The sequence below is a fragment of the Mandrillus leucophaeus genome, unplaced genomic scaffold (genome assembly GCF_000951045.1).
Source record: "Mandrillus leucophaeus isolate KB7577 unplaced genomic scaffold, Mleu.le_1.0 Scaffold769, whole genome shotgun sequence".
Lineage (NCBI taxonomy): Eukaryota > Metazoa > Chordata > Mammalia > Primates > Cercopithecidae > Mandrillus > Mandrillus leucophaeus.
Window position 1 is genome coordinate 1,235,741 of NW_012108352.1, and position 22,629 is coordinate 1,258,369.

The 22,629-nt window shown below is 33.8% G+C and overlaps 1 protein-coding gene across 6 annotated transcripts in view; it reads right to left on the bottom strand.

Moving 5' to 3' along the window:
- The window catches only part of FAM133A (family with sequence similarity 133, member A), a 39,097-nt gene that overhangs the window by 15,992 nt on the left and 476 nt on the right, over nt 1-22,629 (bottom strand). For 2 of the 6 annotated variants that reach the window (XM_011966651.1, XM_011966647.1), the window contains exons 1-2: nt 22,189-22,449; nt 21,709-21,781 (exon numbers count right to left, since the gene is read on the bottom strand). The gene's annotated coding sequence lies outside the window, so the exon portion shown is untranslated. Of the gene's footprint in view, nt 1-317; nt 427-18,512; nt 18,548-21,708; nt 21,782-22,188; nt 22,450-22,629 lie in introns of those variants that run through there. The other 4 variants (XM_011966649.1, XM_011966648.1, XM_011966650.1 and 1 more) reach the window with 4 other exon arrangements.

Here is a 22,629-nt window from a genome sequence, read left to right on the forward strand (position 1 = left end):
CGCGCCCGGCCCCCTATACTACTCTTAAGCAATTTCCAGCTCTTAGTTTCCCCTCCCCCTATGTCCGGAATCCTATTCTAACTGCATATATTCAATTAAATAATTGCTCATCTCTTGAAGAAGCTCCAAGATTTTGTATCAGAGAAGTTTTAGAGGCAGTAATCTGGGTCTGAGAGAAAGGACACTGGAAAGGACACTTGTACTTCCGTAAGAGGCACGTTGTTTTTACTTAAATTGTTTTGAGGTGGCTATGAGAAGATTATGGCGATTTTAGTGGGATTCTGTTTCCCAGGCAACCCCTTGCCATTGACACTTACCTATTTGCTTCTGCTATAGAACAGCAACGGCCCCCTCAAAGGATTTTATCTCCTGTTCTTCACCTCCAAGCATACGGCGGTGAAGACGGCAGCCATTTTGTCTTGCCCTAGCCACAACCCGAATCAGTTATTCTTATCAAACTGCCTGCTACCTCCTCAATGCTCATTGTGGTTTGAATACACAGTTCTGACCAATCACAGGCTTAGAACTGGTTAGAATGTTTCAATTCAGTCAGTTAACAGAAACCTAACAGAAACCCATGACATTTTGCCCAGCAGTGAACCATCCTTTTAAGAAAGTTTTCCTCTGTGTAAGAGTGCTGCTCATAGTTCATTAACCCTCAGGATGAGAATTATACAGAGCGATGTTTAAAAATGCAGATTCCTGTGTTTCATCCCAGACCAAGTGTATCCGAATCTCTGGGAATAAGACCTAGGAATTTAAAAAATGTCTTCAGGGCTAGGCATGGTGGCTCATGCCTGTAATCCCAGCACTTTGGGAGGCGAGGCGGGCAGATCACCTGAGGCCAGGAGTTCGAGACCATCCTGGGTAACATAGCGAAACCCCGTCTCTACTAAAAATACAAAAATTAGCTGGGCGTGGTGGCGGGCGCCTGTAGTCCCAGCTACTCGGGAGGCTGAGGCAGGAGAATGGCGTGAACCCGGGAGGCAGAGCTGGCAGTGAGCCGAGATCGCACCACTGCGCTCTAGCCTGGGCGACTGAGTAAGACTCCATCTCAAAAAAAAAAAAATAGCCGGGCGTGGTGGCATATGCCTGTAATCCCAGCTACTTGGGAGGCTGAGGCAGAGGAATCGCTTGAACCCAGGAGGCGGAGGTTGCAGTGAGCCGAGATTGTGCCATTGAACTCCTGCCTGGGTGACAAGGCTGAGACTCCATCTCAAAAAAAAAAAAAAAAAAAAGTCTTCAGAAACTAAAGTCTGAAAACCATTGCCATAGGAAAAATTTCACATTAAAACAATACAGAGAATAGAAAAAATATGCATATTCTCTATCATCACCTAGTTCTTTTACCAATTGCAAACAGATGGATGTTGTCACCAACATGCCCTTCTATATAGACATATTTGTTTCCTTTCAGTTAGACACTGCTATTCTGTCAGTGTCCTAGTAGTACCGGGAGTAGTGAGGCTAATTCTCCCTATCTAAAGTCATAAAATATTTAAGTATAAATCAGAATGCCCGTGCAATAGCTTATACTGGTAAATATTATAAACACAGGAATGTTTAGTTTAATAACCAGCATATTCTGTCTCTATTAGAGCATATACATACTTTTGTATGGATATCATACATTAAAATCATAATCAGAGTTTTCCTTGGTGAGCCTGGAATCATTAAAAAGGGAGTCAGTAGATTTTTTTAATGATCACTGCCTCAAGGTTTAATTTGATGTACTTACCCATCTCCATTATTGAGATGGGGACTGGAATATTCCAATCTACTAATCAGGACACTCTCTTTCCTAGACAGTGCCGGAAACCTGCAGCCAGCTCTCTGATTTTCCCTAATGGAGTTTTCTTTCTGATAATTCATTCTCCTGTTAAATGATTAGATTTCACTTTTTCAATTTATAATCACGGTCTATTTGTATCTCCTTCAGGCTCAATCAAAACTCTGGGTGCTTCCAAATTGAATTATCTACTCACCAGTCATCTCTTGGGTTAATTTTGCAGGTGTTTTATCTTACTGGGGATTTAAATTTTTCCTAATTTCACCTTGAATTTCTGACCCTTTGAATTGATTTCACACAATACATCGAATTTTAAAGTACAAGCAATCAACTTTTAAAGAGATCTCAAGAATGTTTAGTATAATGTTTATTATTGTAAAAATCCCATGGCAGAAGTTTTCCATTGTGTTATATTAACTGGAGAATATTTTCAATGTGGTTTACTGCATCAAAAGATATTCCATATGAAACCATTATAAACAAGCATGTAACATCTTTCTCAAAAGATGCTCAGTAATATTGACATTTTTCATCTGCATTTTGCATTTCTACCTGTGCTTCTCTTGATCTTACTCTCACCTTCTAAACATATAAGATGATCCCTGTGCTGCCAACCCAATATTATTTTTTCTCTGTGCTCACTTGTTCCTTCCCTTTAAAAAAATGTACCTTGGGTTTTGTAAAAGGTCTAAAATACAGGTGCTTTATTGTACTGGATAGTAACCAACATTTTAACTTTAACAAATATTATATTCATAATCTATTATCTAGGTAATTCTTTATTCAACTTTTTACACTGTGGAAATACTTCAAAAGAGCAATTTCAAAGAAGCAAATGCTAACCTTGTTGTTATTTCAAAGTTAAAACTTTCTTATAAAACTTTTATAAGAAACGTTAGTTACAAAAAGCAAAAGCAGTAAAGTTATTACTAAAATGCATGGATGCATGCTACCTTTAGAAGGGGTTTGGACTTCAAAAAGCGTTCTAATGTTGCATCTTAACTTGTACTGGTTATGAAACCATAGGCTGATCTTTTAGCCTTTATTAGGATAGTCTTCACATTGGTACAATGAAAAAAGCTGTCTCTATCTTGTGAGTTTTTGTGAAAATCAAATATGGCACTAATATGAGCACACTTCCAAAAGGCAAATGTGTCATACTGATGTAATTTCATATTGTTAGAATTGTTAATATTAAGAATTATCATGCTGTCACAAGGATATAAAGGGAGGACCATGTGGCTCTATTTAACAAAAATTCCAAAGCAAATTTTGAAATTAAAGAATATATATCTCAGTGACATTACACTCTCTCTCCCTCTCTCTCTCTCTCTCAGGTCAGCTTTTAGGAGGATCCTATACATAATACAGATGGCTATGCAAATATTGTACACTGGGTTTGCCCAGCTTGCATACATATTATTTACTCTTTTCTGTGTCCAGTCCATCTTCCATACTGCCAACTCTAGTTACCTACTTTAAAATAAAACCCTGACTTTTTAAAATGTCATTAGTTTGTCAGAAAGACCCTGGCTTCCACTTGCTTCTCCAAACTCATCTCCCCTTAACTTTCTTCTTCTTATTCTCTTTTCTTCCTTGACTCATCACTATTACTCCTATGCTACAGCCCTAGAAAATACCTTACATTTCCTCAGATATTTCTGGGTCTTTTCTAACTCTTTGACTTTAAACAATCATCATTGTTTCCTTTCACTGGAAACCTTTCCTTTAATCCCTGACTTTTCTGGTCCTCTTAGTAGGAAATAATTTCCTTCTACCCTATATTTCCATGACATGTTGTTCACTCATTCATTCAAACAGTATTTATGGAGTGTCTATTATGTTCCAAACACTGTGCTAGGAAATGCTTATAACACGGAGGTAAACAATACTACCATGGTTCCTAACCTCACAGATTTTATGGATGTTCATATTAAATAAATCACAAGTAACTACATAATTAAAAATATGACAGTGCCATAAAGGTTCAATGGCAGCACATTACTACTGCCTAGTCTACAGGATCCTTAGGGCAGCAATGATGATTTATTCATCCATTATTTCCTGTGGTATTGAACACATAAGAAGTGCTGGAATATATCTTTTGTTTACTTAAATTATGTAGCCAATCTCAGTAACTGTTTTATCACCATGCTAAAACATAGAGTCTATTCAATACAAAAAAGGAAACTATTCAGTAACCTAAATGTTTTGTCTTTATAAGACAAGTGGTAGTTTAACTGTTTTTTTGACTGAATTGGCATCTCAATACATATTATGTTACTGAGCATTTGGAGCTAGAAGCACTTGGAACATAAATTCGCGTAAACATACACAGATGACAGAACTTCCAGTTATGACTAGATGAGAAGATCAGGAAATCCTTTCCCCCAAAAGTATTACAGGTTGAGTATACCTAATCTGAACATCAGAAATCCAAAGTGATTCAAAACCCAAAAGGTTCTGAGTGGCAACACGACATTCACAGGAAATATTTATTGGAGCATTTTGGATTTTGAATTTTCGATTAGGGTTATGGAATCGGTAAGTATAATGCAAATACTTACCTGTATAAGCGGGGACAAAATTAACAAAGCAACCATTTTGGTACTCTGGAAATTAACCAAAAACCTACCTCCATTTGAGAAGCATTTATGCTTGAAAAATCTCTGACTTTTGGATAAGAATAGTAAGTAACTGTAACCTATAGCTGCTCCCATACTCCCCACCCCCAGCTCATTTAGCTCAGAGGTTCTATCAGGACTCATACAATGAAAAACATAAAACATTACTGAAAGAAATTAAAGAATATCTAACTAACTAAAGTGACATTTCATATTCTTGGGTTGGAGGGATCAGCACTGTCAACATGGCAATTCTCCCTAGTTTGACCGATAGATTAAATCCAATGCCTACAAAAATACCAGCTGGCTTCTTCACAGAAATTGACAAGTTGATCCTAAAACGGACATATTGATTGGAAAATTCATATAAGAGTACAAGGGATCCAGAATAGCTGAAACAATCTTGAAAAAGTAGAGTAAAATCAGATGACTCATACTTTCTGATTTCAAAACTTACTATAAAGCCAGTTAAGACAATGTGGTGTTAACATATAATATAAATAAGTGGAGCAGAATTGATAGTTTAAAAACAAATCCATACATTTATGGTCAATTGATTTTCTACAAAAGGACAAAGACAATTCAGTGGTGAGATAGTCTTTTCAACAAATGGACATTTGTATATCCATCTTTTTTGGAAAGAAAGAAATTAGACACTTCACATCATATATAAAAAGTTAACTCAAAACAGATCACAGACCTAAATGTAAGACCTAAAGGTAAGAGCTAAAGTTATAAAATTCTAGAAGAGAATATAGGAGAACATTTCCATGAGTTGGGGTTGGGCAAAGAGTTCTTAGGTAAAATATTGAAAGCATGTTTCAAAGAAGAAAAAAAATTATAAATTGGACTTCATCAACTTGTGTTACTCAAAAGTGATCATTAAAAGAACATAAGAGAAAATATTGCAAATCATACATCTGATCATATCCAGAATATTTGAAAAACTCTTACAAGTCAATAATTATTAAGACCAAAAAATTAAAAATTGGCAAATAATTTGAATAAATATTTCTTCAAAGAAAATACACAAAATGGTTAAAAGGGATATGAAAAGATGTTCAACATCATTCGTCATTAAGGAAATGCAAATCAGAAGTCAATAAGAAACTACTACATATACACTAGAATGACCATAATAAAAAAGGCAAATTATACCAAGTGTTGATGAGGACACACAGAAAGTGGCCCACAGTGCATTTGCTGCTGGTAATGTCATATAGTACAGTCACATTGGAAAATATTTTGGTAGTTTCTTAACAAATTAATCACAAATACACTATACAACACAGCAATTCTACTCCTAGAAATATATCCATGAGAAACAAAAACATGTGTCTACACAAATACATGTATGTAAACATGTATAGTAGCATTACACATAATAACAAAAATAACTGGAAACCGTCCAAATATCCACCACCTAGTAAACAGATGAATAAAATGTGATACAGTCATACAATGGAATAGTATTCATCAATTAAAAAGAAAAACTATTGATCCATGCTATAACATGGATGGACCTCAAAAACATAAGTGAAAGAAGCCAGGCACGAGGGGGAATATACTGTATGATTCTATTTAGATAAAATGTACAGAAAAGGCAAATTTATATAGACAGAAACCAGAAGAGTGTTTGCTTAAGCCTGGATGTAAAAACAAGTATTGACTGCTAACAGGCCCTAGATAACTTTTTGGGGAGACGGGAAAATTCTAACAATTATGGCGATGGTCACACAGCTCTCTATAAATTTACTAAAATTATTAAATTATACACATATAATGAGTGAAATTTATGTTATGTAATTCTATTTCAATAAAGGTTTTTAAAAAACACACAGGGATATAGTAAATAAAAACAATTTAGTGGATTTTCTTAAGTCCTTACTTAGCTTTATTAGGCTCACCATATGCACCGATTTTCGTAATTTCTACTTCTATACTAACACTCTTTACACCTAAATTTATATCTCCAGCCCTGACTTCTAAGCCTTTTTTTTTTTTTTTTTTTTTTTTCCAGTTTTCATCTCATACAGTTGGTTACCTCTTATACTCCTCCTGGCAAAAGGTAACTCCTCCATCTCTTGTTTTCTTTCTCAATTTTCCTATACCTATTAGTGGTACCTATATTTTCCCATGTTTCTCACAACTTCAGTGTTATCTTCAGTCTCCTTATCTTAATCCCATATTAAATTAGAAACCTAGTAAAACTGATTTTCTCCAAAGCATCTCTTAAATGTGCCCTTTCCATTGTCTCATCAAATAAGTCTTGCTGGTTTTATATCCTTATGCATAGGTGCTAAAGCAATCTACCTCATGTTCTATCTTCATATCACCACAGTCCTTGAAAACTTGTAGTGTCTTTAAATTTACATATGCATTTTTTCAACCAAAAATATCTCCTGAAAAAAAATACAGATAAACAAAAAATAACCATGGAGTACACTACTTACATGTAAACATAGTTAATACCGTGTTGATTATACTTCCAGATATTTTAATGCATATTTATACCCTTTATTTAAAAAAAACCAAGTTTATATACATAATATTTTGTAACTTGCTTGCATGACTAAATACTATATCATGATCATTTTTCTAAGTCAATAAATATTTATCACTATTGACAGCAGATTAGTGTTTCTTTGGATATATGGACTTTATTGTATTTAATCAACTATTACTTTTACCAAAATTTTAAAAAATTTAATTAAAAAATGATTGCTGTGGCCAGGTGCAGCAGCTCATGCCTGTAATCCCAGCACTTTGGGAGGCCAAGGTGGGAAGATCACCTGAGGTCAGGAGTTCGAGACAAGCCTGGCCAACATGGTGAAATCCCATCTCCACTAAAAATACAAAAATTAGCTGGGCATGGTGGCAGGCGCCTGTAATCCCAGCTACTTGGGAGGCTGAAGCAGGAGAATCACTCGAACCCGGGAGGCAGAGGTTGCAGTGAGCCGAGATTGTGCCATAGCACTCCAACCTCGGGGATAAGAGTGAGACTTCGTCTCAAAAAACAAAAGCAAAAATGAAAAAATGATTGCTGTTACCTATTATATTAAATCTAAATTTATAACTGTTGTATTCTCCAATACCATGTCTATATTTTCCAACATAATCCCTTTATGCCAGACAAAGCAATCTGCTTGTACCACACATACATATATATATAGTTATATATATACATGTATATATACGTATATATACACACATATATGTGTGTGTATATATGTGTGTATATATATAGTTAAGTCATGCATTTACATTTTCTTATATCCTTAGCACTGATATTTAAAATTTTTACATTATTTATTTTACTTATTTATATAATTGTTCTGGGGGTGTCTCATACTTGTATTTTTTTCTCTCCTAAATCAGATTGTGAGCTACTCCTAAAGCAATTTTCAAGTTTGTTTTTTCTGTCCCCCCAAAGCAATCAATATGGTGGTACATATACAGTAGGTAATTAAATTAGTATTGATTTAAATTAATGACTCACATTCTTGCATTCATTCATCATAAGTTCATTTGGCAAAAATGATTTCGAGAAAATGAAATGAAATGAAAAAACTTTTTTTATAAGGTAATGAACATCTACTACATACATAACACTGGGTTATCAAGAAAACAAATAAATAAATGATACATGATCTCTCCTCTCAAGGGGTTTATAATCTATATGGGAAAAGTGAGGCACATAAATAGTTAGACAAAGATACAAGACTACCATTGAAAAAAGATATTAACAAGCAATACATGATTAAAAGAAAATGAGGAAACAGAAAATCAGTGATTCAGGGACCAGAAAAAGGAGAACTAAGCCTTAGAAAAGATAAGTTGAATATTAAAATATGAGAGATTTGGAGAAAAGGCAACCCTTACACACTACTGATGGGAATGTAAATTAGTATAGCCATTTTGAAAAAACAGTTTGGTGGTGCCTTAAAAAACTAAAAATAGAACTACCATATGATCCAGCAATTCCACTGCTGGGTATAGATACCTCTGCCAAAAAAAAAAAAAAAAAAAAAAAGAAAAGAAAAATCAGTATATCCAAGATGTATCTATATTCCCACGTTTATTGAAGCAATTTTCACAATAGCCATGATATGGAATCAACCTAAATGTCCATCAACAGATGAACAGACAAAGAAAATGTGATATACAAACATAATAGAATGCTATTCAGCCATAAAAAGAGTGAAATCCTGTCATTTGCAGCAACATGGATGAATCTGAAGAAGATTATGTTAAGTGAAATAATCCGGAGACAGAAAGATTCCACATGGTCTCACTAATATGTAGAATTTAAAAAGTTGCTCTTATGGAGGTAGAAAGTAGATCAGTGGTTAACAGAGGATGAGGAAGGTAGTGAGTCCGTCTGGGGATGGGAAGAGATTGGTCATTGCTACAAAGTTACAGTTAGGAAGAATAAATTCCGGTGTTCTATTGCATAGTAAGATGACTAGAGTTATCGACAATGCATTGTATATTTCAAAATCGCTAGAAGAAAGGTTACTGAATGTTCATCACAAAGAAATGATGTTTAAGGTGATGCATATGTTACTTGCCCTAGTTGATCATTATGCAACATATATACATGTACCAAAACACCATGTTGTAACCCATAAATATGTATAACCATTATGTGTCAATCACATATCTTTTTAATCTTTTAAAACATTTTTAATTATATTTCAATAGTTTTGGGGGCACAGGTGGTCTTTGGTTACATGGGTAAATTCTTTAGTGGTGATTTCTGAGATTTTGGTGCACTAATCACCTGAGCAGTGTGCATTGTACCCAATATGTAGTTGTTTATCCCTCACCTCTTCTCATCCCTCCATCCGAGTCCCCAAAGTCTATTATATCATTCTTATGCCTTTGCATCTTCATACTTAGCTCCCACTTACAAGTGAGAACATATGATATTTCTTTTTCCATTCTTGAGTTACTTCACTTAGAAAAAGAGCCTCCAGTTTCATCCAAGTTGCAGCAAAGGCCATTTTATTCCATTTTATGGCTGTTGTATATATACCACATTTTCTTTATCCACTATTGGTTTATGGGCATTTAGGTTGGTTCCATATTTTTGCAATTGTGAATTATGCTGCTATTAAACATGCATGTGCAGTCATACATCTTTTTACGAAGTAACAGGTCAAAAGCATTTCAGGCAGTGGGAATGGGCTGAGTGAGAAGAGCAGATAGGAAAATTCAGGGCTTATGCAGAGGAAAACTAAGTTTGAAAAAGTAGGCTGAGGCCAGAAAGTGAATGGCCACGAATGCCTGATAAATGAGTCTAGACTTGTTAAAACAGCCCTTTACTAAGCACTATTATGTGACTGGTGGGTCACATGCCTAGTGGGCATCTTTTGTACGTTAGACAATGGAAATCCATTTCCTGTGTCTCATGGCACTCTTGTTTTCTTTCTACAGTAGTCAAGTGAGACTATAACCAGCAGCCTCATCCTCCTATAGCCAAGTAGCAAATAATTGGATTGAAAATGACTGATGTTCCAGTTTATCTCAGCCTCAACATCATGATTAGACTATTCTGGCTATGGGGCCATGTTGTACTCCCTGTTTCCTTGGTCTGCAGGGCTACTTCAGTTTCTGCCTGTTTCCATACCTAACTCACTAGCCTCCCATTGATTCTGTGAGACCCTGATATTTTTCCAATGAATTAAATATTACATAAGTTAGCCAGAGTCTATTTTGGTTGCTTGTAACTAAAAAGTCCTAATTGACATAGCTATGTATTATTTTCCACGTTTCACTGAAAAGAAGACTATGTATTTGTGAAAGTAAATTCCCAAGGCTACACAGCTAGCGACTGGCAAAGGTGGGTATGTTTGACTATGGAATCTAAGTTGTATAAAATTACCTACTAGAGGCTATGTGGCAGGCCAAAGTTTAAACTCTAAATCTTCAAAACTGATGTTCTTATCCCTATGTCATGCTGGCTTTAAATGAGAAGTGACTGCAGATTTTAGAGAAGGGAATGATATGAAGAAAATTACATTTTAAAAGGGTTAATTTCTTTTATTTTTTTCTTTTTTGGGGGGGCAGGGGCATGGAGTCTCACTCTGTCACCCTGGCAGGAGTACGGTGGCGCCATCTAGGCTCACTGCAGCATCTGCCTCTCAGGTTCAAGTGATTCTCCTGCCTCAGCCTCCCAAGTAGCTGGGATTACAGGTGCCTGCCACCACGCCCAGCTAATTTTTGTATTTTCAGTGGAGACCAGGTTTCACCATGTTGGCCAGGCTGGTCTTGAACCCCTAACTTCAAGTGATCTGCCCACCTTGACCTCCCAAAGTGCTGGGATTACAGGCATGAGCCAGCATGCCCGGCAAAAGGGTTAATTTCAGAGTATGTACGTTGGAAGGGAAGCAAGAGAGCTTGAGGTTGGAAGATAAATGAAGGTGAGGTGAATAATCCATGTGGGAAATGACAGAAGTCTAAACAGTGAAATGATGATTGGAATGTAAGACAGTGTAGAAGGGAACAATTATTAGAATATTCTATCAGTGTTCATGGCTATCTCTCTGAAATTTGCATACTATTAATTTTTCTTTTTACTATTTTATAATAACGTTGGTCCCATGACTTCAAATTTCAGTCCAGTAAGCATAAGTCTTACTGAATTAATAGAATCTCTTGGTAAGCATATTATAAATTTATAAGCATGCATAGATCATTTGCAGCTAAATTAGGTACACATCATTTGCAGAAAAAGTGCAATCTGCCTAGTGATTTTGTGATCAAGCAATATTTTATAGGTTGAAATTTCTTCAAATCATCACAAAACTATAGGAAAAAAGATATCATAAAATTAAAATAGACATTTGTAGAAATTGGCTCAAGTTTTTCCTACAAGAGTAGAAATAAACTTATCAGAAGAATGATTAGCCAACTCACGATCTTCATTTTTCAGGCAAGAAAAGTCTCTAGAAGCAATAGTCATTTTCTCCATTAAAAACAGCTGTATGAGTCAATAAGCCAAAGAACAGAAGTTTTGAAATAAGAAGAAACAATTAAAATAAAAGTAATTTCACAGAACTTAGACAGTGAACATAATGGAGAGGAGGATAGTACTGCCTCTGATAACTTTATAGTCATCCCAAGAAAATACCATGCTATTTGGAAAGAAAAATACATAAAAGCTTCAAATACCTATCAGAATAAAGCATAAACTCTTTAAAAATGGTACAATTTACATAGCACCCATGTATGATGATACCTCAGAGCAGCCTGTATGAGTGCTGTTCAAGTGAAAGATAGTTCCTACTTTGCAAAAGTAGTAATTGAAACACTGTTTCAGCTCTCTATATAAGCTTTGACCAAATAATGACCCAATTTAAGCAAACAATGTTATTCATTATTGTCTTAAATGTTTGTTTTTTTAATTATAAAAAAAAATACATGCTTGTTTTAAAAATTCAAAAAGTGATTCAGATAGAAAATAAAAAGTTAAAGCTTTTCCTTCAATCTAATTTAACTGGTTCGATGTATATATTGTCAGACATTTTTCTATGTAAATGAAAACAAACACACATGCACAAACATATATACATCTATATTTTTTATATAGATGGGATCAAATAATAGATATTGTCTCACAACTTACTTTTTTCATTTGAAACTCTATTATGGACATCTTTTTTACATATTGAGAACCAGCTCTGTTGTTCTAAGTTACCAAGGCAGATATGTCCTTAAGCTCTGGTTTCTGGCATTTTCCCAACCATCTAAATGTTTCAATAACTGACTTTTGTATTTAAAAAAATTTGACTTCTTGCACAAAAAGAGGCACATAGTTCAATAGAGCAGAACAGAAAATCAAAAAATTAATCCACATATCCACAGCCAACTGATTTTTGACAAAGGCTCCAAGAACACTTATTGGGAAAGGGCAGACTCTTCAATAAATAGTGCTGGGAAAACTGGATAACCATAGGCAGAAAACTGAAACTATACTCCCCCACCTCTCTCCCTATACAACAATAAACTCAAAGTGGATCAGACTTAAATGTAAGACACAAGACAATAAATCTATTAGAAGAAAACATAGAGTAAATGCTTCAGGACACTGATTTGGGAAAAGACTTTATGAATAAGACCTCAAGAACACAGGTGACAAAAGCAAAAATAAAAAAATAGGGCTATATCAAACTAAACAGCTTGTGCACAGCAAAGTAAACAATCAACAATGTGAAAAGTCTACCTAGAGAATGGGAGAAAATATTTGCAAACTATTCATCCAACAGGGAATTAATATCCAGAATATGCAAATAACTCAAAACGGCAAAAAAATTTTTTTTCAAAAATTGGCAAATTATCTGAACAGACATTTCAAAAGAAGACATACAAATGGCCAACAAATATATGAAAACATGTTCAACATCACTAATCATCAGGGATATGCAAATCAAAACCACAAAGAGATATCATCTCACCCCAGTTAGGATGGCTATTATAAAAAAGATAAAAATTAACAAATGCAGGTGACGATGCATAGAAAAGGGAACTCATACATTTTAAGTAGTAATGTAAACTAATACAGCCACTGGAGAACAGTATGGAGGTTCCTCAAAAAACAAGCATGTATTATTTTTATAATTATAATAGAAATATGACTTGACTTTCCAAAGAAAAGTATCTTTTAAACAACAAAGAAATTGGAGGGAAGTTGTTTTCAGTAATTTACGAGACAGGAAAATGCAATGTGGCAAGTTTGATTATGCTTAATTCAAGCAACAGATTCTGATAAGAATAAAAGTAATTAGGTCATTAGGGTAGCCATTTTATGAGATATTCAGAGTACTGTTTATTAAAATAAGAAGCTCTGGTAATTTGATCTATATTTTCCTTTAAATGCTCATTATATGTAAAGCAATTTTGCAATAATTATCTAGGAATATTGTCCTTTAGAAATAAAATACTAATGAAATAAAAGGGTTAAATAAACAGACATTTTAATTTCATATTAAGTGTGGATCATCATTAGATTCCAAAATTTTTCTCCTGAAGACTCTGTGTGTCCTCCTAACTGTTAATAGTTTATGAGGTGTTACTATTTAGAAGTTGGTTGGCAAAACACCAATTCTTTAAAACCTGAAAATTTAGTAAACTAATGTAATTTGTTGCATAACAATTATGCATCAGTAAATCAGGCACAATTAAGAGACAATTGTTAAATTAGAATGCAATTAAAGGCTAAAACAAGTTTTATTTGAACAGCAAGTAAAAAATGGTACTGCTGGCTGAACGTGGTGGCTCACTCCTGTAATCCCAGCACTTTGGGAGGCCGAGGCAGGTGAATCACTTGAAGTCAGGAGTTCGGGACCAACTGACCAACAGGGTTAATCCCCATTTCTATCAAAAATACAAAAATTAGCTGGGCGTTGTGGTGAATGCCTATAATCCCAGCTACTTGGGAGGCTGAGGCAGGAGAATGGCTTGAACCCGGGAGGTGGAGGTCGCAGTGAGCCGAGATCACACTATTGCACTCCAGCATGGGCAACAAGAGCAAAACTTTGTCTCAAAAAAAAAAAAAAAAAAAAAGGTACTGCTGCAAGGAAGCCAGTTCATTTGTTTAAGAAGTTAATTAGTACAGTACTAAATGTATTCTTGTGCAGAGCAATTCTCTGAGAGAGGACAGAGGATTATAAATAAGAAAATATCTTGGTCCCTCTCCTAGGTAAATTTAAAATACACATAGGAAAAGAACATGTGTGTGTACACGCAACAAATGATGTATGTGGCTCTGTTATAATGTTTATCATAAAGCACACAAAAATGTAATACACCCCAAGCAAATAAGCTCTGAAGGAAAGACAGAGTTAAAGAACTATGTTCAATTGGGTAACTATTCCTGGAGAAGATAAGTTTAGTAAAAACTGTTTGGACATGCACCATGTTATAAGAATTTTACATGTACTATGTCATTTCAAGCTCACCATTGCTGTGTGAGGTGGGCACTATTATTATCCCCATTCTACAGATGAGGAAATTGAGGCATAGAGAGTTAAGAAATTTGCCCACGGTCACTAGAGGGTAAAGGACACAGCTTGTACTTATACACTGGTTTGATTCCAGACAGTGGAGTATCACTAAAAGTTTAGGATTAGAGAAAGGATATAAGTGTTTTCAGAAAGACCTTTCTAAGAACTATGTATAGCATATCTGAGAGGCTAAGGAGCAGTTTGGGGGCTGCTACAAGCAGATTGGTCAACCAGTCTAACATTTACGTAATTTTCTTTTCATGTCATATTTAATCTTTCTTACAAAGAAGGCTATAACACATTCTCATGATGTAAATAATGAAACAGTTTTAATTAAGGTATCCAGTTACCTCTAAACAAACAAACAAAAATACTCATTCTTTCAGATAGACAAATGCTGGTTATAAGAGAAGACAGACAAACGTGGTCAATATTATCATTTTAAAATTTTGTTTACACCTGTTTTAAGAGAGTTGCTAAATCAAAGTAATGAATCTAGAGAATGCATGCCTCTATTTCTTCTTTCTCTGAGAAGCAGATTTTTTAACCAAAAGCAACAATTAGTGCATTGACATCTTGTTTGTTTACTCACTTCTTAGAGAATTGTGAAGTGTTAGCTATCATTCCCTTGAAAGTATCAACAGCAGATTTGCTGAAGCATTAGTCTATACTACATACTAAACATATACTTTCATAGAAACATCTACCAGAATGGAGAACTATTTTTTTTCTCAGAGGAGGTACCTAATGAAATTAATTAAATATATTTGGATATTCTGGAAAAAATTCGGCAGAAAATGTCACTTTGGGCTTCTTCTACTTTGTCCAAATAAATTGCAAAATGGGGAAATAGCCATTGCATAGATAGACAGATAGATAGATATATCTAAGATATCATATAAGATATATACATATATATCATATGCACATAAGATATATCTATCTATCCATAGTAAGCATCTTTCATTTTTCAAAGTCTGGATTTTTCCTTCCTTTTTAGTAAAATTAAATAAAATACTTTCAAACTTGCAATAAAAAGGTCTGCTTTACTTGAATTTTAGGATAGAAATTCTTCAGATGAGTACTACAGGCAAAAAAATCTTCATTACCCTTGTAAAAATATTCTTCTGTGATGTGGTTTTACATTTTGAAAAATACATGCTGTTTGTACATTCAAAACTAGCATTAGCAACAAAAGCAAAAATAGACGAAAGGCATCACATCAAACTAAAAATGTTCCTAAAATAAAAGAAGTAAATGAGTAAAGAGGCAACATATGGAATGGCAGAATATATTTGCAAACCAAACATATGATAAGGGGTTAAATATTCAAAATGTATAAGGAACTCATCAAACAACTCAGTAATTTAAAAAAACATAATTTAAAAAATGGGCAAAAGATCTGAAGAGAGGTTTTTCAAAAGGCATACAAATGGCCAATAGGTATATGAAAAAACATTTGATATCACTAATCAGGTAAACGCAAATTAAAACCATAATGAGATATCATCTCACGCCTGTTAGGATAGGTATTATCAAAAAGACAAAAGGTAAGTGTTGGTGAGAATGTGGAGAAAAGCTAACCCTTGTAAACTGTTGCTGGTAAGGTGAATTAGTATAGCCATTATAGAAAACAGTATGGACATTCCTCAAAACTACCTTAAGAATGGAACTACCATATGATCTAGTAATCCCAGTACTGAGTATATATCCAAAGGATATGAAATCAATACATTGAAGAGATATCTGTACTCCCATTTTCATTGCAGCATTATGTACAATAGCCAAGATATGGAATAAACCTAAGTGTCCATCAATTGATAAATGGATAAAGAAAATATTGTATATATACACAATGAAGTATTGATCAGAATTTAAAAAGGGAAATCTTGACATTTGTGGCAACATACATAAACCTGGAGAACAATATGCTAAGTGAAATAAGCCAGGCACAGAAAGACAAATACCACGTGATCTCACTTACATGTGGAGCATAAAAATGTCACATTCATAGAAACAAAGAGTAAAATGGTGTTTACCAGACGATTGGGAGTTGGGGGTTTGAGGAGCTACTGTTCAAAAGACAACATGGCCTGGCACAGTGGCTCATGCCTGTAATCCCAGCAATTTGGGAGACCAAGGCGGGTGGATCATGAGATCAGGAGATAGAGACCATCCTGGCTAATATGGTGAAACCCCATCTCTACTAAAAAAAAAAAAAAAAAAAAAAAGGAAAAGAAAAGAAAAATTAGCCAGGTGTGGTGGTATGCACCTGTAGTCCCAGCTACTCGGGAGGCTGAGGCAGGAGAATCACTTGAACCCAGGAGGTGGAGGTTGCAGCGAGCCGAGATGGCAAACTGCACTCCAGCCTGGGCGACAAAGCGGAAAAAAAAAAAAAAAAGACACAACATTTCAGCTAGACAGGAGGGAGGTAAGAGAGATTTTGAGGGTTCTCACCAGAAAAAAATAAGCATTTAAGGTAACATATATGTTAAAATGCTTGATTTAGTCATTCAATAATGTATACATATACCAAAACATCATGTTATATGGCAAAAATATATGTAATTTTTACATGACAATTAAATTTTCTTTAAAAAAATAGCGCTATGTTAAATATCCAAATTGGGAAATAATTTTCCTTACCTTACATTGCATTAATTTTAACTTCCCTTTTAAACGCCATGCAGTTAAGGGTATAGTGCTAGAAATGCAATTCAGAAATGGTTCCTTAAAAAATAAAAATCTATAACAACATACCATATTCTGTTCATTTGAGTATATCCATATTATAAGAATAAGTATAAAATGAAATATTTTTGTTTGAAAACCACTGCTATCGTTTAAAATGTTATAAAACAGCAAATGTTTTATTTACTACTATTAATAATAGCAACATCATAACAACCAATGTTTTATTATTATTCTTCTTTGAACCATAACTTATTAACAGCTTGAATATACTTTCTACTTAATATTTCCATTTTAGCAAGTAGGTCTCTCTTTATCAGATGTGAGAAAAACAGGGCATTATTTGTGCTCCTGAATAATGCTAACTACCATTCTTGTGGCTGGGCTGTAGACATCTACACACTGGCAACTCCACAAAATAGAAGAACATTTATGGTTTTTCTTTTTGTTATTTCTGTTCTAGGTTTTTACTGCTGTTATCTGACCCTCTATGTCACATAGTTGGGAGCAGAAGTGAAAGGTCAAGGATGAAGATCCAGCTCCTGTGACTGTCTCCATTGTAATGAAATTCTGTTATCACACAATTTTGTTCTCATTCTTTCCCAAATGTATCTAACAAATGGATAACTACCGATTGTGTCATTAAAATCAGTACACAAAGGAACAGATTAGAGAGTCCAACACAGACCCACATATACAAGGACAGCTAATTTTTGACAAATGTGCAAAGGCGAGTCAGTGGTGAAAAGACAGTCTATTCAAAAACAGTGCTGGAAAAACTGTATATCTACATCAAAAGAAATAAACCTTCAATCCATACCTTGTACTTTTTGCAAAAATGTATCACACCTAAATGCAAAACCTAAAAGTATAAAACTTAAAAAAAAAAAGGAAGAAAATAATTGTGACTTTGGGTTAAGTAAAGATTTCTAAGAGATGACACCCAAAGTATGCTCCATAGAAGAAAAACAAGATAAATTGTACTTCATCAAAATTGCAAACTTCTTATCCCAATTACCTTGATTTGACCATTACACATTGTCTTCATGTATTAAAATCACATGTGCCCCAAAATATGATGTATGATGTATCAATATAAAAATTACTAACGTTTCCTCTTTAAAAACAGTAAAAGACACCCTTAAGAGAATTCAAAGAAAATATGCAGTCTGAGAGAAAATATTTGCAGAAGTTATAACTGACAAAGAACTTGCATCCAGAGTATATAAAGAACTCTCAAAGAAATATAAATTAAGATCACAATGAAATACTACTGAATACTTATTAGAATGGCTAACTTTTAAAACACTGCCCATATCAAATGTTAGCACTGTTGGTGGAAATGCAAAACAACCACTTTGGAAAATAGGTAATTTCTTAAAAAGTGAAACATACACCTACCATGTGATCTAGTCATTCCACTCCTATGTATTTTGCTAAAAGAAATTAAAACATATGTCCATACAAAACTTATATACAAATGATCATAGCAGGCTTATTTGTAGTAGCCCAGAACTCAAAACAACAAAAATGCCCATCAACAAATCATAGTATTGCCAAGTAATGAATAATTACTCGGCAGTAAACAGGAAAAGTAAACTCCTGATACACACAACCACATGGGTAAATTTCAAAATAATTCTGCAAAGACAGGCAAAAAGAGGAACATACTACATTATTTCATTTATATAAAATTTTAGAAAATGCAAGTTCATCTATAGGAACAGAAAACAGATTAGTTATTGTCTAGGGACAAGAGGAGGGATTCAAAGGCATATGAGGAAACTTTCAGGGATGATATAATTTTCATTATTTTGTCTGTGGTGATACTTTCACAGATAGACACATTTGTTGTGTGCCTATTATACATCAATAAAATGGTTTTTAAAAAAGAATTAACTTGTATATTCAGATAAAACTTGTCCAAGAAGAACAGGAGGAAGAGTCATTCAAAAATAAATGAACTTGCAATGCTTCGCTTCTTAGATACCTACAAAAAAAGATAATGCTGCTACACGTGTCATTATACACTTTGTGTGTTTGTGTGGCAGGAGTGGGTGGTGGAAGGGATTGTGTGTATATTCATATTAAGGGAGGTATCAACAGATGTTAATGTACTATGTTCAGTCTGAGTATACTATCAGATTCTGTGTTATGTATCATCTCATGTAGAAGCATTAACATTTAGCCGCCCTCCCACAAAAAAATCATCTAGTAATTGAACAAAGAACATATCACTATGCAAATAATTTATATATAACCTTATTAAGAAAAATAAGCATATGATATGATAAAACTAATATGTACATTTCACAGTAGAACAAATAGGATATAATGCAGCAATTAAATTGATTATGAAGAAAAAGCTTATTTTATTTTAGATACCTACTACATAAAATTAAATAAACTAATCAACCAAAAAAAATGCTACAAAAATAAAAGTGTATTACAGGATACTTATGGATACACAAAGTAGAGAATTGTGATTAGAAAAAGTCATCTACTTTCAACATTTTCATTGCCTATATCTAGGAAAAAATAATTCCAAATTGAAAATCACAATTGTTGATTAATACATTATTTTTATATGATGTTTTTGTAAGCTTTTTTCTATTTTTCATCTCCATGTTCCATTCCAAACTTTTCCAGGATCAGTGTGAGTGGTTAAGTAGTTATCCGTAATCCTTGAAAAGCATCCAAAAAAACCCCCAAGCATCCCCCCCAAAAAAACCCAACCAATTTTAATATGAAATTTAGTCACATTTGCCCAATATCATGCATTATTTCCTGAAGAAATCATAGTTGTCTTAAGTAAGTCAAGGCCAAAATCATTTTACCTTTAGGATTTCACCATTGATTAACTTCTTGCTTAATTCAGTAGAAAACAAAAAATATGAATAGACAGTTCTCAAATAAACATAAACATATGAAAACGCAATCTTACCACTAATCTAAGAAATACAAATACTAATATTGATAAATTAATTTGGAGATGTTGATTACAAATGTAAATGTAAGTAGTGATTACTTCTCAGTGGTATTTTGAGTTACTTTTAATTTCTTCTTTGTATTTCAATGTATTGTCTGACTTTATCAATGAACACATATCATTTTCACAAAATGTAGTTATCTTAACACCGACTCATTAGTTGTTTGCAGAAAAAGTTGACCAATGGATCAGAAAAGAATTTAGAAACAGACCCAAGCAATTTATTTAATGTGATCAAAGTAGCATTTCAAGTAAGCAGGAGATAGAAAGATTACCAAATAAATGGTACTAGAAGAATTAGCTAGCTAATAAAAATAAGTATTTTAAAAATCTGGATCCCTACCTCATGACTCACTCTAAAATACTAATTCCTGATGCTACAAAGTTTAAAACATAAGAGCATACTTTTTGTAAAATCTCCATAATTTAAAAAGAAATAGTGAGTCTCAGAACAATATTTATGGTATAACACCATTGATGTAAATCATTGTTTCTATAACATATGCTTTGATTAAAATTATTCAATGAAAGGATATGCACTTAGTAAGTTTCATTCACCGTTATACCACAATTCTCTACCAGATTTGCCCAGCATACGACAGGCACAAAAATATATTAGCTGAATGACAAAAAAAATGAACCTTTATGCACTGTTGGAACTGTAAATTGTGATAATCATTCTGCAGAGAGTTTGGCAATATGTATACAATAATAATTCCATAATATGAAATGATCATTCCCAGGCCATTCATTTCTAGGAATTTATCTTATGACCAATTTTCAGAAGTGCATAGAAATATATGCTTTAGGTATCCAGGGACACTTTTATTATAGCAGGAAAATAGTATGTATATAAGGGGAGAGATGGTATAGAAATAGCCACCCTATAAGAGGAATCTGTTCAAATAAATTAAGGCAATTATTTCCATGGAATATGCACTTATTTAAAAATAAGATGTTGATCATTTGCCATGAAAATATAGCCATTAGTAACTGATAAATTAAATGAAAAGACTACAAAACATAATATGGTATCACGTAGGTAAAGCAGTATACATAAATAGGCAGGTATGTATATGCACAAGGAAATTTCTAGAAGGAAGTGCATCAAAATGCTAGTAATTCTTATCATTTGGTGGTTAAGATTGTGTGTTTTTACTACTGTTGGAATTTTCTGTATTGAGGTTTTATCTTTGCAATGTTCACAGACTTTGACAATTAGAGATATACAATAAAAGTAAATGCATTTATGAGACAGAAAAGCGTTTCATAACTTTTAAAAAACGTGACTACATGACAAAGCACAAATTCTATAAAGAGTAATCTAACTTTAATACAGTTCCTCATTTGAAATGAATAATTTATCATATTTCATATTTTAATTTACAACTTGTATTCTATGACCAGGTTTAGATAGTTAATGTGGTTAAGTAGGCTATTGTCTACATTAGTATGCCAAATTACCTCTGTGGATTTTCCTGTTTCCATAGAATTATCAAGATTATTATCTAAAATAAATCTCTAAATGACTGCATCCTGTAAACTTTTATTCAGATGGAGATGAGTAATTTTTGTCATTCTTTAAAATGTGCTAAATATGATCCTTACCTTTCAATGAAAAGTAAATACTCGTCTTTTTTATTGTACCAAGGTAGTTGTTCTGTAGCAGAAAAAAAAAATCCTGTAAATAAAAATAACAAATACCCGTTTTTAAACTTCATTTTGCAAAAGTTTATTCACATATTACTGGACTTGTAAATCATACTATAGTATGGCTAGAATTTTACAACATTAGAAGGAAATTGGTGGCAGATGACATCGCATACACTGACAGAAGATGCACATTCATTAGCACAAATTCCCCCTCCCATCCCACTGTTCTTGGAATTGAAACCTGCTGCACAAAAGTATAACGCAAATCATTTGCTTTTTAACAATACTACCTAACATTTAATACACTCTTTGTTTTATCTACAAGGTTGTTGCAAGCATTGAGAAGGGCTACGTGGCAAGTTAGCAGCAAGGTTGGGGTATATAATATGCCAGCCTAAAAAGAGAAATATAATAAAAATGGTGTAACTGACTCACGGCAACATGGGTTCGCAAACCTTGTAGATGGATATAAACCAGGCTTGCCAAACATCACAGACAGCACTTATTAAATCAGCTTCGTGGAATGCAATACGCCTGCTGTCTAGTCCCTCCCCCCTCTGCCAATAACCGACTCTCCCCTTTTTTATCCAGTGTAAAAATACTGCTCATAGAATATTTAGAGAAAATCGTTTTGTTTTTAAATCGTCCACAGTCACACTACCCAATGACGCCATTTGGACCATTTTCATTCAATTTTTTTTTTTTTTTTTCTTTTACAGATTTTTGTCAAGAGACCCGTGACAAACTAAACGGGAATTCAGGATGGGCGGATCGGAGAAAGAAGACACGCCTCTTCTGCCCTTGTTAGGAACTATGGCTGGTATTTTTACCTCCTGTCTACGCTTTTTTTTCCTCTTTTAATTATAAAACTATAAA